A 17642-nucleotide genomic window follows, 5' to 3' on the forward strand; every position below is an offset into this window, starting at 1 on the left:
TATATTTAAAGAATTCTAGAGAATCAACTAAAAAAGTACTAGAAACAATAAACAACTTTAACTAAGTTGCAGGATATAAAATAAATCCACATAAATCATCAGCATTTCTATATAATACCAACAATGTCCAACAACGAGATAAAAAGAGAAATTCCATTTAAAATAACTGTAGATAATATAAAATATTTGGGGTCTACCTGACAAGACAAAACCAGGAACTATATGAACACAATTACAAAACACTTTTCACACAAATAAAGTTAGATCTAAAAACTGGAAAAATATCAAGTTCTCATGGGAGGCTGAGCTAATATAATAAAAATGACAATTCTATCTAAATTAACTTATTTATACAACACTATAACAATCAAACTGCCAAAACATTACTTTACAGAGTTGGAAAAAAATAATAATAAAATTTATCTGGAAGAATAAAAAAAATCAAGAATTTCAAAGGAATTAATGAAAAAAATGCAAAGACAAGTGGCTTAGCTGTACCAGACCTAAAACTATATTTTAAAGCAGTGGTCATCAAAACCATTTAGTACAGTACAAAAACATTTAGTTAGTTAGTAAGAAATATAGTAGTGGATCTATGGAATAGATTAGGTTCACAAGACACATTAGCCAATGACTCTAGTAATCTAGGGTTTTATAAATCCAAAGACTCTGGCTTTTGGGATAAGAACTCCCTATTTGACAAAAATCAGTATGGCAGAAACTAGACATTGACAAACACCTAGTACTCTATACCAAGATAAGGTGGAAATGGATTCGTGATTTAGACATAAAAGGTGATATTTTAAGCAAATTAGGAGAACAAGGGATAATCTGTCTCTCAGATCTATGGGAAGGAAGAAATTTATGGCCAAAGAAGATTAAATGCAAAAGGGATAATTCTTGATTATATTAAGATAAAAAGTTTTTATACAAACAAAACCAACATGGCCAAGATTAGAAAGGAAGCAGAAAAGGCGGGAAAAAATTTTGCATCCAATATTTCTGATAAAGGTCTCATTTTTTAAAATATATAAAGAAATGACTTAAATTTATAAAAAATTTTTTTTCAGAGGCGATTGGAGTTAAGTAACTTGCCCAGAGTCACACAGCTAGGAAGTGTTAAGTGTCTGAAACCAAATTTGAGCTCAGGTACTCCTGACTTCAGGGCTGGTGCTCAATCCACTGGACCACCTAGCAGCCCCAATAATGCTAAATGTTGATGGGGATATAGGGAAACTGATTCATTAATACTTTGTTGTAAGAATTGTGAACTAATTCAATCATTCTGGAGAGCAATTTGCAACTATGTCTCCAGGGCTATTAAATTGCGCATACTCTTTGATCTAGTAGTATCTCTACTGGGTCTGTATCCCAAAAAGATCATAAAAAGAGGGAAAGGACCCACATGTACAAAAATATTTGTGGCAGCCCTTTTTGAAGTAGCAAGGAACTGGAACCTGAGTAATGCTCATGAATCAGTTGGACAATGGCTAAATAAATTATGTTATATGAATGTAATGGAATATTATTTATTGTTCTATAAAAAATAAGCATCAGGATGATTTCAGAGTGGCCTGGAGAGACTTACATGAATTGATGCTTAGTGAAGTGAGTAAAATGGCAACAACAAGATTATATGATGACCAATTCTGATAGACATGACTCTTCAAAAAATGAGGTTATCACAATGGATTTGTGATAGAGAGAACCATCTGCATCCAGAGAGAGGACTATGGGTACTGAGTGTGTATCACAAGATAGCATTTTCATCTTATTTTCATGTTTTTTCTTTCTCATTTTCCTCCCTTTTGATCTGATTTTTCTTGTGCAAAATGATAAATGTGGAAGTATGTTTAGAAGAATTGTACGTGTTTAATTTAATTGGATAACTTGCTGTCTGGAGGAGGGGTGTGAGAAAAATTTGTAACAGGGTTTTGCAAGGGCAAATGTTGAAAATTATCTTTTCATGCATTTTGAAAAATAAAAAGCTATTATTATTTTTTAAAATATGATCCCATGATCCAAAGTTAAAAAAAAAAAAACAGAATCAAAACTAAAGAAAGATGAGTTGCTCTCATGAACAAAATTGCAACAACACAATTACAAATGATGGTGAATAAGGAAAAAAAAGGAGAATTTACTTTATATCCTACTATTTTCCTTAAAATGATTAATTATTTAAACAAAATTTTTAGTTGAGCCTTTAGTAACCATCTCTAAGGGGGGGAGGGGTTGTGGGGTATCCATAAGGGAAGAAAAAAGGAAAAAAAATTACATAACTTTGCAATATATTTTATTATACCATATTATGGAAATGTTTGTTTCATTATACAAATTAAAAATAAAAATTTCTTAAAAAGTAAAAAGGAGGAAATTTGAAGTTTTGTGTGTATAGGGAAGCCGCAAATGAGTTTATATATATATATTTTAAAATATATACAGAAGGCAGGAGAGTCATATAATCAAGATCAAAACTTTTAAAACATGAAACATATTTACAGAAAACATGATAGCTTTCATCATTTATTTTCAAAGATATCATGTGGAAAAGAAATTAAACTTATTTTCTACATCTACCAAGGGCAGATCAGGACATTTCCAGTAGAAAAAATTATTTAATAACTACAAAACTGTGACAAAACAATGTAGCTCATGGATATAATGAAACTGCTATCATCTAAGTGTTAAGCAAATCTAGTAGAAAGGAATACTACATGGGTGATGTTCTGGTTGGTTTTCTGGAGTTCTTGGAGCAGCCTTCTTTTCAGTTGAGTAATCACCACCAGAAAAGCAGGGTATTAAAGTCTAAAGCCTTTATTATCTCCTTCACAATCTAGTTTCCTTGCCTGGGGCTGGGCAGCTTTCTGGTGAGCCTTTTAGACCCACCTTGATCTCAGTGGGGGAAGTGCAGGAGTCCAGTCACCAAGGTGGTGTGTGATGGGATGAATGAATCTGGCTCTGCCCCTGGCTTAGTTTGTCCCAGTTTATATGCTCTACAGGAGTATAAACCAATTGTCATATCACTAGGAAGCCATTATTTGTTGTAAGATTAAATCAATCATACTAAATTTAGAGAACTATTAATCACCATGCTAAAGTAGATAATCATTGTATCATAAATTCTACTGACTTAACATCTTGTAAGAATCTTTGTTTTAAGTACAAGAGTTCTGGCCCATAACAAGTGATGAGATAGAAAATAATCAATCAAGTCCTTTTCAACATGAAGAGTCTAGAATTCTTTTTCTCTATATATTTTACACTAAGACCACAGTTTATAAAATCACAAGTATATCTTATAAAGCTACAAATAAATGGATGCAATATGCAAATATCTATAAGAATAGGAGAGAACCTCAAAAATTTTGTTAACCACATTGATCAGTTTGCCTGGCTTTTATGGTCTATATTAGATTCTCAGAGAGAGTATTCTATGAATGGGAGGTGTATTTCCTTTTTTTTTTTTTTTTTTTTTAAGTCTTGGATGGTATTCATTTAGAAGAGGTGATCTTTTTCACTACTAATTTACTCCATGCTCTCCTAGACCACTTTTGGAAGATGCCTGCCCTGGACTTGCTCCAGTAGACCTAGCAGTAAACCCAGATGTGGTGAAATCAGTCAAGCCAAAAGTATAGCCCAGAGACAGGGATGTTTCATGGCTCAAGGGAAAGTTACTTCAAAATCAATGAAGCAAGACTTTCAAGCTCCTATATGAGATCTGTCGCCTTGTGACTCCCTGAAACTTCTCTTGTCTGAATAACTAATAAAATACCCATGAACAATCAAGCAGTAGTATAAGAACCAGACCTGATCAAGCACAACCAGTAAATCAGGATTCTCGTCTCTTATTCCTGCAATCTGGTTCACAAGCAGAAATATGTGCTTTTGTATATAATGGTGGGTGCCATTTGAGTTAAATTAATCAATCATGCTTTCTCTCTCAGCCCTGATGTTTTTATCAGGAAGTACATTTGTATTGAATATTCAATCAAGGGTATTTCAATTATATTCAACAGGAAGTCTGTTCAGATTGCTAGTCTTGGTCTTTTTCTATAGGACTTATATAAAGTCATCAAATTAATTAGGAATTAGGGAATTAAAGTAGGGCAGCTTAATATTAAAAAATAATTGCTTGGAGTAGGGAAAGAGGGAATGAATATTTCAGTTACTTCTCCCTCAGCTTCTTGATCAAAAGACATCTTATGAAAATAGGTAGTATTTCTATAGCATTTTAAGGTTTTACAAAACACTTTGCAAATATTGTCTCATTTTATCTTTACAATAACCCTGGGAAGTAAGTGCGATTATTACCCCTTGTTTTATAGATAAGGAAATTGAGACAGAAACTGGGTGACTTGACCAGAGTCACACAGTTAGTTAATCTCTGAGATAAGATTTTAATCCTAATCTTCCTGACTCCAGGTTTAATGATCTATATGGATTGTATCTCGAAGCTGAACTTCAGGGAATTGCAGGATTTTAGACTTGTCATTGTCAACTTGAAAGCAATATTTACTTTGGGAGCCAAGAAGATTGGGCACATTGAGGAAAGGTAGCTTTAAAACTCTAATAGGAGCAGAAGAGGCAATCACAGGCCTTAGAGGATCTTTATAAATCCCCAGCAAAGGAGAGACAAAAAGACTGCTAGTCTCCCAAAACTATGAGTTACCCTTCTGCACATGTGCTCTCTAAGCTTGGGCCCACTTCCCCTAGATTCTATATGTGTTCATAGGAGATTTTTTTTTTTTTGGTAAAAAATGCCATTCTTATTATAATACCATAGTAAACTGGCTGTTTCCATGCCTGAAATGCTCTTCTTCCTCTTTTCCAAGTCCTGACTTCAAGTCTCAGCTAAACCCTTACCTTCTCTAGGAAGCCTTTTCTGATCCTTCCTAATTCCTAATTCTAATACCTTCTCTCTACTGATTATTTGCAATTTATCTTGTTTTCTTGTTGTTTCTACTCCCCTCCCATCCCCACCCCCCACCTCTTTACCCCCACCCCCCAGCCCAGACTGTCTTTGTCCTTTCTTTGCATTCTTGTACTCAGCATGGTAGCTGGCACATAGTCTGCATTAAATACATGTTTCTAAAAGCTAATTCAGTCTGGCTTATTAATATCAAGTGGTAAGTATAAAGAAAACATATAGAGAGGAGTTATGAATTATAGCTTAGTTATGACTATAATCACATATATGTATATATATATACACACAAGTATACTTCAGAGATACTACTGTGTTTCCCCGATAATAAGACACTGTCTTATTATTTTTTTTTGGACAGAAAAACCCCAGAGGGCTTATTTTCAGGGGAGGGCTTATTTTAATGAACATTGACAGCAGTTTTAATAAACAGGTAAATGTGAACAAAAAAAGTACCTTTATTCAATAATGATCATGTCATCTTCTTCAACAACATTGTCATAAGTGTCCATACCCTGAATTCCGTCCTGGATGTCTTGCACCTCTATTTCCTTCAGAAGAAGTGGACCCAATCTGTCATGTCCAGCAATGTAGCTCTCTTTAAATGAACATGTCTTGTCCAGGTAACCTGCTCGTAGTGCCTTGGTGACACAGCTGTCAGTAATTTTATCCCATGACTTCTTCACCCAAGTCACGACTTCTTGCAGACAGGGCTTCACAAAGTTTCCACGCTGATTTCTTTCCATTCTATTTACAATGTAGTCATTGACTTCCATGCGCAAATGGTCCTTGAATGGCTTGTTTATTGCAATATCAAGGGTCTGGAGATAGGCAGTCATTCCTGCAGGAATCATTACTTGATCTATTCTTCTCTCTGCAAGGAAGTTCTTCATTTCTTTAGCACGGTGAGTGCTGGCTGAGTTCTTCTTTTATCCTCCATCATGCCCACTGAGTTCTTCTTTTATCCTCCATCATGCCCCCTCACTCCCGCTTACATACCGGGTTTTTATGTTGTCCTGCCTCAGCTCTCCTCCCTAGCACTGCTCTCAATGGCGCCAGCAAGCAAATCACTGGGGAAGAACAGGATGACACGCTCACTGCTGCAGCTCTGATTGGATGCAGCTCGGGGGGAGGGGAGAGATAGAGAAGGGGGGGGGAACGGTGCATACAGAGGGTAATGTAGCGTGTAGCGCAGGGGATCACCTTCACTACAGTAGCAATCTCAATAGGGCTTATTTTCGGGGGAGGGCTTATTTTAGAAGAATCTTACACAGTAAAGGGCGGGCTTATTTTTGGGATAAGTCTTATTATCAGGGAAACACGGCATAGGTTCAACTCTAAACTACTACAATAAAGCAAATATGTTATAATAAAGCAAGTCACACACAGTTTTTGATTTCCCAGTGTAAAAATTAAACTATACTGTAGTCTGTTAAATGTGCAATAGTATTATTTTTTTTTACATGTACCTTAATTAAAAATACTTTATTGCTAAAAAAAAATTACTAACCATCTGTTGAGCCTTCATCAAGTTGTTATCTTTGTTGCTGGTAGAGGGTTTTATCTTCATGTTTTTGGGTGCTGACTGATTAGGGTGGTGGCTGCTGAAGGTTGGGTGACAAATTTCTTAAAATAAGCTTGCCTTATCAATCTACTCTTTCTTTCACTTGAACACTTAGAGGCCATTGTAGATTTATCAACTGCCCTAATTTCACTATTGTTATGTCTCAGGGAATAGGGAGGTGTAAGGAGAGGAAGAGACACAAGGGTGGATTAGTCAGAAAGAACGTTTATCAATTAAGTTCATTATCTTATATGGGCAGGGTTCAAGAAGCCACAAAACAATTACAATAATATCATCAAAAATTACTGATCACTTGATTTTTCTTTTGCAACAAGATAATTGTATAAATATGTATGCATATATTGGATTTAACATATATTTCTACCATATTTAACATATATAGGCTACTTGCCATCTAGGGAAGGGGGAAGGGAAGAGGTGGGGGGAATTGAAACACAAGGTTTTGTAAGGGCTAATGTTGAATAATTGTCCACACGTATGTTTTGAAAAATAAAAAGCTTTAATAAAGGAAAAAAATGAAAAGAAAAAGCTTTAATTTAAAAAAGAATAAATGTTTATTAAAAAAAAAATCACTGATTACAAATCACCATAATGGATATTATGAAAAAGTTTGAAATAATGCGAGAATTACCAAAATGTGACACAGAGACATGTTGTGAGCACATGCTGTTAGAAAAATGGAGCCAATAGCCTTACTTGACCTAGGGTTGCCACAAACCTTCAATCTGTAAAAGCAAAAACAAAAAATCTGCAAAGAGCAATGAAGAAAAGCACAATAAAATAAGGTAAGCTTGTACGTATAAATATGTGTATATATATATATGTATATGATTACATATAACTATATAAGTTATGGTTATAGCTATAGTTACTAATGGGGATAAACAACTCCTCAAAATTACCAGGTAGAACTCTGAGGAGACAAGTAGAAGCCATGTTCTACAGACCCAGCTTGACACTGGAAGTATGAGTCCAGAATATTGTTACAAATAAAAGAAAAATAATTCATCCATTCATTCAGCAAAGATGCTAAATGAGTATTCATATACTGGATACTAAGGCTAATTTAGGGGGAAAAATGCATAATCCCCATCCTCAAAGAATTTATGTTTTAATCAGAGGGCTGACATACACATGTAACTAACTCAGAAAATCAAAAATGATAATCACATAAAAAGAGTACAAAGTGCTATTGGAGAGGAGGTAGAGAGCTCTTTCAACTGACAGGATGTGGGAAGACACCTTAAAAGGGAGAGCAGTTGAGCATTTAAGCAAAGGGGAAGGATTTAATAGGTGAACTAGAGCATTCTAGGCAAAAGTAAAAAGCAAGAAGGTAAATGATCAAGGAATACCAAAGAGCGAACTACTGAACCCATTAGTAACCCTTGGTTTGAGGTTAATTTAAGAGTCTAGTATGCTCTACTAATCATACTAGGTTCCTAATGAATATTTGTTGAATTGAACTTAATTTTTGTTGTAAAATTTGTTAAAATGAATTTAATTGAATTTAACAATAGGGAATCGTTTAATATTTTAGGACAGTGTAACAATGCAGTGACAGCTGTGAATTATAAAGACAATAATTGTCGACAGCAACTCATATTGATATTACAATTAGTATTGCCTTATTCTTAATTTTTAAACTTTTATTATTTAATTAGTCAGTACAAATATTTTTGTCTTTATAGAAGCTGGTACATTTAGCAAAGATGATGTAATGTTTCTGTTTTCATTTGGGGGCTTGGTTTTGTTGATGTTTTCCCCAAAGTCTGTTATTTTATCAGCTCTCAGTTCAGAAGCTGCCTGTGCCAGTGGAGACTGCTAACGACATAATCTTTGTAGCAAATAAAATTTTGACAGTAATCAAGTCAGAAAGAGACAAGAATACTGAGCTGTGAGTAACAATTAGTTAAAAATTGGTTGGATTTCCAAGGATCCTGAAACCTCAATCTCAATTTTTCTTCCAGTTTTGCCATTCACATAATGAAATTTCTGTTTTCGTTCTTCCCTGAATTAATTCTCTTATATTTCTTCCATTCTCTTTGATTCAGTTCCTTATTATAAGATCTGAAAATTTCTACTGGATTCATAGACTTTTTCTCCAAAAGTGTTAAGAATATTTTTAGTCATTAAGATTTTATCCTAAAATTACATTTTGAAAAGAAGAACATGGTATCATTTTTTAAAAATAGAAATTGGATATTTGAGGCACTGTATAAATGACCACATGTGGCACAATCTCTCCAATGAATTTAATCTAATTCCAACTGACTCAGAAATATATAAGTGGTAACATAATACTTTAGAAATATCAGGTACAAAAAAGATAGTTTCATGAGAAAGCATAGGTTGTAGATAACCCCAATTCTACCACTTGGTGACTATGACATTTGAAAATTGCTCAAGCTCTCTGACGCCCACTTTTCTCATCAGTTCTGCATGTTCCTGTTATATATCTATTTATTTTCATCTTGTCTCTCCCCATTAGAATGTAAGCTCTTCGAAGGGCAAGGACTGTTTCTCCCTTTCCTTGATTCCCCAGTGATTACTTAGCACCGTGCCTGGCACAAAGTAAATGTCTAATACTTGTTGATTGAAGTGACTGGAGGGGCTGAAATAGGTGAACTTTTATGTTCTTTGTAGCTCTAAAATTCTATAATCTATACCTGTGGCCTGCAAAAACTGAAATATATAAGCCTAGATAAATACAATGCTAACAAATTTTGAACCATTTTTTTTTTTTTTACCAAATGTATCTTTTATTAGGTAATCAAAGATAGAAAAATCTAAGAATATATCCTGAGATGGCATAAGAAGGAAGTTGAATCAGCAATCCTTCAAAACAATTAGGCTTTTGAGCTTGTTTAGACCTCTGCCCTGTACAAATATAAACAAAAGTATTACAAGACCACAAAGATCCCAAAAAATAAAATTCAAAATGGCAGGGCAAGAGAGTCTAGGGGTAGGAGAAGAGACAGCAAGAGAGAGCAGGAACTTTGCAAATAGTGGCCTCATTCCTTTGCTGGGAACTGCTATCTCGTCCACCTCCCTCTGGTGCCGTATTTAGAAAAGATTAATTCAAAACTGTGAAATTAAAACATGATGAGTGACAGTTCTGAGAGAAAACAGCTGTGGCATTAGATTTTCATCATGTCAGGCCTGAGATCTGCACTTCAGGTCACTTTTTTCCATTGGCACTGGTCCTGAAGGACAAGAATTATTGTCTCTCTATTGGCTATTTTCTAAAGCACCTGTTGTTTGCATGGGACAGAAGATTAATAGAGTTTGAATGGGAAATGGGTCTATTTTCAAAGAACTCAACTGTCCATAGGAACTTTAAAAATTGGATTAAGCATACAATACTTCTCAAAACAGAATAAATTCTATAGGATATTATGTGATAGTAAATGTACCAGTAACATCTCTGTTCTAGGTAGAGATACTGGAATCTTCCGCAAACATTTTTAATGAGCATAATTTTAGAGTAAAAGAAATAAAATTATATTCTTTCCTTCCTCTCGATGGGTTACAATTGAGGAATTTATTATTTGCACCAAATAATACCACTAGCCTTTTTTTTTGGCTAGTCAAAGGATATTAGGACATAAATCTTAGGTCAATGAAGATCCCAAGAGACTAAAGAACAAATTTTATTTTTTAACATAACATCAATGCTATCCACAAGATGGAATTATAACAAAATCATTGGAATATCAGTACTATCAGAAAAGAGTATAACCTAATGTGAAGGAGCTATTAATGGGACCCACAGCTCTTACAGACCTGGAAATCCTCATTAAACTCTTTAAATGCACAAAATGAGTCATTGAACTGTTCTATAAATAGGAAGACTAATGTCACACAGTAATATTTTAGTAAGAAAACAAGTCCTGTGAAAAGTTGTAGAGACCACTATCTTTTAAAACACTTGTCTTTAGAATAGATGGTTAAATAGGAATGTCTTACTTTGGTTTTCTTGTTCTTTTATATTTAAATAATGAAACTACCTTCTTAAAAGGTAGGAATTTTGTTACAGGTAGATCAATCCAACCCCTGTCTTGGAGAGCTCAGTACATTCTATTTACTGGCTAGAGTGGGTTATTAAGGATTGACAAATTATTTAGCCTGCCCCTGCAAATTCCAGCTCCTCACTCCAAAAATATGTGCATGTATATTTTTTCCAGTCTAATGCAGTCTCACCTCATTATTATCAATCCTGTTTCCAAGCAGGAGTATTTTAGTGAATAACTTCACAGGAATAGTACTCTAAGACTATTGTATCCTGAAAGGAACCCAGAACTTAAGGGGCCATGAAAGCTATAGCAGCCAGGATCCAGTCGGGGGCAGCAGAGAGCTTTAAGCAGAGACCCTTGCTGAGGACCTTTGTTTTTTTTAGCTAAGGTAGCCATGGGAGGGGGGAGGGGAAAGGGAAGGCAGGGTAGGAGAGGGAGTGAAATAGGCAGATATTATCTTGACTCCTAAAAATGGTTTTGACCATCAGACATAAAGAAAAGAGAAAGATTCTGAGGGTGGTTGCTTAAACCAAGATGCAAACTCCAAAAGAAAAAGGTCCATGAAGCCAGAACAATGACCTGAGTCTGTTTTGGGAATGATATGAATGTTAGGTTTAAAAAATTGTGGTCTTGGAATCAAAAGGAAAAAAAGAACAAAAATATTCTATGGTAAAAAGAAAAAATAGCATTCCCAGGAGCTGAGCCCCATGCCTAGAAGGATTTTCTTTCTCTCTCTCCCTGCTTTTCAGTTTTCCTGACTTCTTTCAAGCCTCAGTTCAAATCTTAAGGAAAGGAGGTTCAGTCTCGTGCAGCTGCTAATGTTTTCCTGTCTCTAAGTGCTTTCTGTCTGCATCTATCTTGTATGCAGAGTTGTTTACATGTGTCTCTACCATTATGATGTAAGCTACTTGACTGCCGTGACTAAATTTTTTCCCCCTTTTCATTGTATCCACAATGTTTAGCAGTTTCTCTGATACACATAAAATACTTGTTGACTAACTGACATAGTTTCTACTGTAGGTTAATTATTGTACCTATGGGATGAAACCAACTTTTTGCCAAATGAGAAGTCTAACTTCTTGGGCAGTTAGGTAGTACAGTGAATAGAGTTCTGGATCTCCAGTCAAAAAGACTTATCTTCCTGAGTTCAAATCCGACCTTAGAACCTTATTAGTTGGGTGATTCTGGGCAAATCATTTAACCCTGCTTGCTTCAGCTCCTCATCTGTCAAATGAGCTAGAAAAGGAAATGGCCAACCACTCTAGAATTTCATTATCTGTCAAGAAAAGTCCAAATGGAGTCACCAAGGGTTGACTGAACTGAAAAAACTGAAAGCAACACTACAAAACAAAAACAAAACCCCCCCAAACCAAAAAAAAACTTCTACTTCTGAATGTCCAGTGAGTCCCTTGGTACCCTATCTCCAATTAGAAACAGAAATACCTTTCCTTAATCTACTCAATTATCAAACATCACAGAAACACTGTAAGAGAGAGAGAGAGAGAGAGTCAATATGAAGACAATTTGAGTCTATAAGAATCTGCTCAAGAAGTTTCAGTGACTCCCTCCTCACTGTCTCTAGGAAAAATGAAAACTCTTTTTTTTTTTGGCATTTAATACTCTTCACAATCTGACTCCAACCTATCTTTCTAGACTAATTTGACATTTCTCTTTCTCATGCCAAAATAATTTATTTAACATTCCTGGCAAAATATTTTATCTCCTATCTTCTAGAATGAGATGCTCTCTCTTCTCACCACTGGCTCTGGGAAATTCTATGGTCCCTTCTAGCATTATCTCAACTGCTACTCCTTACAGGAGAGCTTTCCAGATTCCCAAATTGATTTGTAGTTTTTTTTTTTTTTTTTTTTTTTTTTTGTATTTGGAATCTCCCCTCACCCCAATCCCAATCCTGTCCCCATAATCTCTTAACTTTTTCATTTTTGTTTCTATATCCCCAGAACACAGCAAAATTGCTGACACATAATGGGTGCTTAACAAATGTTTCTTTTCTAACTTTTAGCAGTTTGGCTTGATTAGAAAAAAAAAGGAGGGCGGATGGTAATAGCTTTGAAGCATAGAACTTTGCTAAGAGCTAGAAAACACAGCTAAAATCATCCAGAGGAACTTTTTTTTAACCCTTGAAGAAGGTAAGATTAATTTCCTGGAAATATAGTTTGTGTAAAGTCTAGTAATCAGTTACTCTACCATCTTGATGCTGCCATTAGGTAGTCACAGATGGTACCAATTTGTAAATCACCTTACCCAACTCTCCTGGCGCTACTCTCATTCTTCTCTAGTCATAGATCATATAAGAACCTAGATCCTTTCCCATCTCAACTTGTCCCTTCACTACAGCTTTTGTTTCAAACAGCAGATGATATTTTTTTTAAATAACTTTTTATTGATAGAACGCATGCCAGGGTAATTTTTTACAGCATTATCCCTTGCATTCACTTCTGTTCCGATTTTTCCCCTCCCTCCCTCCACCTCTTCCCCAGATGGCAAGCAGTCCTTTACATGTTGAATGGGTTGCAGTATATCCTAGATACAATATATGTGTGCAGAACGAAACGGTTTTCTTGTTGCACAGGGAGAATTGAATTCAGAAGGTATAAATAACACGGGAAGAAAAACAAAAATGCAAGCAGTTTATATTCATTTCCCAGTAGCAGATGATATTTTTTGTAATTGATTTTGTTTTTCTATTTCATAATTAGAGTTTAAATTTTGTTGTAAAAATATTTGATGGCAGAGTTTTAGTTTGCATCTGAAATCTCAAAATGGTAAAAAATCATTTAAAGAGGCAGCTGTGGCATTGTAAAGAATTGTTTGTGAATTATGAATGATTTGACTTCAAGTGCTATGAAGTTTGCCCTGGCACATCCTTGGCCAAGTGACTAAACACAATAGTGCTTCAAATAATTCTCTAAGATTTTTAAATAAAAAAACAACAGCTGATCAACATTGGTGGAGGGAGTTTTTGCATTAAGAACTAGATCTATCACTGCCTCTCTTCTTCCTTCAATATTTAGTCAGTATCTCCAACTCAAGAATAATTTATTGAATAGTCTGTATTTGGCAGTTTTAAACACTGTGTATTTATATAGGAGAGATGAAAGATATATGTATGTGTGTATGTATGTATGTATTTATGAGGAGCTGTCTAAATAAGTTCTTTATTCATGTCACATAACAACATGTTCAGTTGTTTTCAGTTGTGTCCAACTCTTTGTGATCCCATTTGGAGTTTTCTAGGCAAAGATATTGGAGTGGTTTGCCATTTTCTTCTCCAGCTCTCTTGCCAGATGAGCAACTGAAGTAAAGTGATTTGCCCAGGGTCACACAACTATTAAGTGTGTGAGGTCACATTAGAATTCAGGTCTTGCTGACTCTAGGCCCAGAACCTTATCACCTCTCTGCCCAAATTAGCTTATACATGTCAGGAAATATAAAAGAAATACAAAGCAGTACATAGTAATTTCAAGGGAGAGAACAACTTGGATGTCAGAATCAGGAAAGAATAATGTAGGAGGTGGTACCTGAGCTGAGTTTTGATGAAAGGTAGGGAATCCAAGAGGGAATAAAAAGGGAATACATTACAGACTGAGAGACAACTTGTACAACTTGTACTTGGATAGGAGGTAGGGGATGGAGTGTAATGTAGGGAAAAAGGCTAGCAAGTCGATTTGATTATAAGGGAAGTACATGAAAGGGAATAACATGAAAGAAGATTGCAAAGGTAGATTATTGTGGATTCTAAATGTCTGGCTGGGAATTTTGTCAAATTTTCATTTCAGAATGATTAATTTGGCCACTATGTGGAGGATTAAGGATACCTTAATGATAAGGACCCAATGATCTAAAGAAATTTTAGATTAAGACCTTCGGCAACTAAGCTGATTTTCTCTATGGAGGATATCTCAGGGAGGGAAAAGTACAAAAATCACATAGGATGAAAAAGATGGAAGAGTAACAATTGGCATCTGTGAATCGATACCTAATAACAATGAAATAACATTTTTCTAAAGTATCAAAGTGAGCAAGTTCATTTAGATTTTTAAAATACTCTTCACTTCTATTAGTGACTGCCTTTTCTCCCAGATACTCTTCTACTTCATGTTCTTTTGAACCTTATCTCTATATCTTTTTCTCTCAGGGGACAGATTCTATGAGTCCAGTTAATTTGGATTTGGACTGAAAAAATATCTCTCATTTGCTACTTTTGCTGCCTGCCCAACTCCACTATCATCAGTGGAATTTTCTCACATCTGGGCCAACACTCTTCCAACTTGTTCGAATATTCAGAAGAAAAACTTCCAGCTAAAAATATTTAGAGTGTTAAATATCCACAAAAAACAAAGATAATTTACAAAACAAACTCAAACATAAATGTGTTATGAAAATTTCCTTTTGCCTCGCTCTATTAAAAAAGGTATTTTAAATATCCATAGCCTTTTCATTTTTCTTTTCAATTCATTTGCTTTCTGGAAATATATACCTGTAGATCAACTTAATTATTTTTTCTGCTCTCTGTTAATAAGATCTTATCAGTTTAACTTTAGAAATAATGATTTTTAAAGAAACATTGCATAGAGAGAGGTAAAATATTCTCAGTAGCAGGTAATAATAATAATAGCTAGCATTTGTACAGTTTCTACTATGTGCTAGGTACTGTTAAGGACTTTAAAAATATTACATCATTTGATCCCCTCAACAATCCTGGAAAGTAGATGCTGTTATTATACCCATTTTACATAAAAGAAAACTAAGGAAAACGGAATTTAAATAACTTGCTCAAAGTCATATAGCTAGTCTTAAGATAGATTTGAACTCGGGTTTCCCTGGCTCCAAACCAACCGCTATTGCCAACTACTTTTTAATTAATGAATATGTTATAGTGATTAGAGGAGAAAATCCCGATGGGAGCATCACCTTCCATTTCTCCAAAAGTACCAATTACCAAACCTGGATACATTGATATCCATTTAAAGCAAACACAACATTATGCACAAACAAATTAAGCTTAGTGATTGCCTTACACAGGAAATGAAAGCAAATATATTGCAAAGTCGGTTTTAGAAAATACTACTTCAGAGCAATCAGCATTTTGCCTTTAAGACTCATGTAACTTAATACAGCAGAGTCCTCATCCACCAATGATACACAGCTGTTCTCCATGTCCAAAATCTATAAAAGGAAAAAATATCACAAGAGTATTTTAAAAAAAATTTAAGTGACTTTTTTTTCTTAAACCATAGTCATTTCCCTATATACCTTGCCTCCCCTTTGTAAAAAAAAAGAAATAGTTAAGCAGGTAATGCACCAACTCCCAGACAGTATATGTAGCATTTAACATTTTCTCTTTCCCACCTTTCATCCCAAAAGAAATGTTTGGACACCTGCTCTGAAGAACCGTGTAACTGGAGAATTTAATTGCTTTTTGATAATTCTAAATTAATCGAAAGGGTTTGGTTCATTCGGAATAACCCTGTCAACAAATTTAAACAGACGATAACTACTGGAACGAGAACAAGAAGCAACTTCGAGATTCCTATGCCCATGTCTCCTCCCATTAAAACTGAGGCCGAGAACCAGTAAATGACTTTCCCGAGATCACAAAGTTATTTAAATAGTTGAAATTCACTCGGCCTCTGGATCGACGCTCAGGGACCTACTCGGTGACAAACAGCATGAAGAGACACTTACTCAGAGGGTGACATTGCAGCTCGTCCTTCCAAAAGCGTTCCTGACTTTTACTGTAAGTCACTCGTGCCAGTGCACGATGCCAAGTGCAAACCTCATTTGCGTCATTATAATCATCATTATGTGCCAGGGTTCGTTATCAAACTCATTGCACACAACCTCCTAAAATGCAGGACTAAAACAAGATGAGGGTTTTTAGTGCGGCAGGAAACCAAGTGTGCACTGGGGTTATGAACAAGTCCTTGTCAAAGAAGTCCTTGATTTATTAAAGCGGCTTGTGACGAAGGAATTTTGACTAATGGGCTCATTTAGCTCCCTCGCTAAAACAAGACTTTGCAAAGAAAATAGCGCAAAGTCAATCCATTACTTGTTGGGGGTGGAATGGCCGTGAAATCCTCGAGCTGCTATGTTGCTAAGGCAGAGATGACCAAGGGACTAGCAACCGAGCTCTGAGCTACAAAGCAACCGAGAAGTCTTTGTCTTTTTCCAGGATAGGCTGAGATGGAGCAGCTGACTGCCGGGGGAAATCCATTGGCAGGGAATTCAGTGAGTCAGCGCTGAGTCACGGTCTTTGCTACGTGACCGGGGGAAGGCTCAGCAGCCGGTTAGCTGAACAAGACTAGCATCCAAACGCCCGAGATCGCACACACGTGCGATCAGCGAGACCCTCCCCGGGTCAGAAGCGCTACTTTGTCTTCTGTAGCCTAGCGCTCCCCAACTCTAAAGCGAGTCTGTCCCATGCACGCGCGTGTGCCCCGGGGCTCTGGGAGAGCCGGAGCCGGGGCGCCGGGGGAAACCAGCTCAGCTATTTGCAGATTGCTGTCGTTCGAGTCCCCAGGGCTTGCTCTATACGGGCCCTAACGTGCGTGTGCGTGCGTGTGTGTGGCTGTATTTCTCCCCTCTTTTTGGCTTCTATGCAGGCAACGTGCTGATCTTTTGATACTCTCTCTCCTTTAAAAGGCAGCCCAGGAAGAATGAATTTATGAATGCGGGTGGGGAAAAGGATGCGTGGGGGAGAGTCGCGGCGCTGCAAGCGCTTTACTGATTCTCAGGCTCTTGCACTGGCAGTGCTAGCTGCCAAAAAACTGCAAGATACGTACATTTCCCTGGGGCGGCCGGGTTAGGAAGGATGTGCTACCGGAAAATAGGTTTTGCCCTGGACTGGAAAAACCAACCAGAAAGCAAAAAATCAATTCCGTTCAATTCGACAAATGATTTATTTGTTAGGTAGCACCGTGGATAGAGTTCTGGATCTATCATCAGAAAGACCGGGGTTCAAATCCAGCCTTAGACGTTAATTGTGTGATCCTGGGCAAGTCACAGTATAGTAATTATATGTAATATATCTTATAATAATAATACCTACTTGACACAGTTTGTAAGGATAAAATTAGTTATTTGTAAAACGCTCTGC

At 36.1% G+C, this 17642-nt stretch overlaps 1 long non-coding RNA gene across 1 annotated transcript; it reads right to left on the reverse strand.

The window, feature by feature from the left end:
* Nucleotides 1–6987: 6987 nt before the first annotated feature.
* On the reverse strand, nucleotides 6988–17186 carry LOC127559637 (uncharacterized). The gene is made up of 2 exons (XR_007953174.1): nucleotides 16232–17186; nucleotides 6988–15712 (listed from the first exon to the last, which is right to left on the reverse strand). It is a non-coding gene; the product is annotated as an uncharacterized LOC127559637 (long non-coding RNA).
* Between the last annotated feature and the right edge of the window lie 456 nt (nucleotides 17187–17642).

This window comes from Antechinus flavipes, chromosome 1 (assembly GCF_016432865.1).
Source record: "Antechinus flavipes isolate AdamAnt ecotype Samford, QLD, Australia chromosome 1, AdamAnt_v2, whole genome shotgun sequence".
NCBI classification, from domain to species: Eukaryota; Metazoa; Chordata; class Mammalia; order Dasyuromorphia; family Dasyuridae; genus Antechinus; species Antechinus flavipes.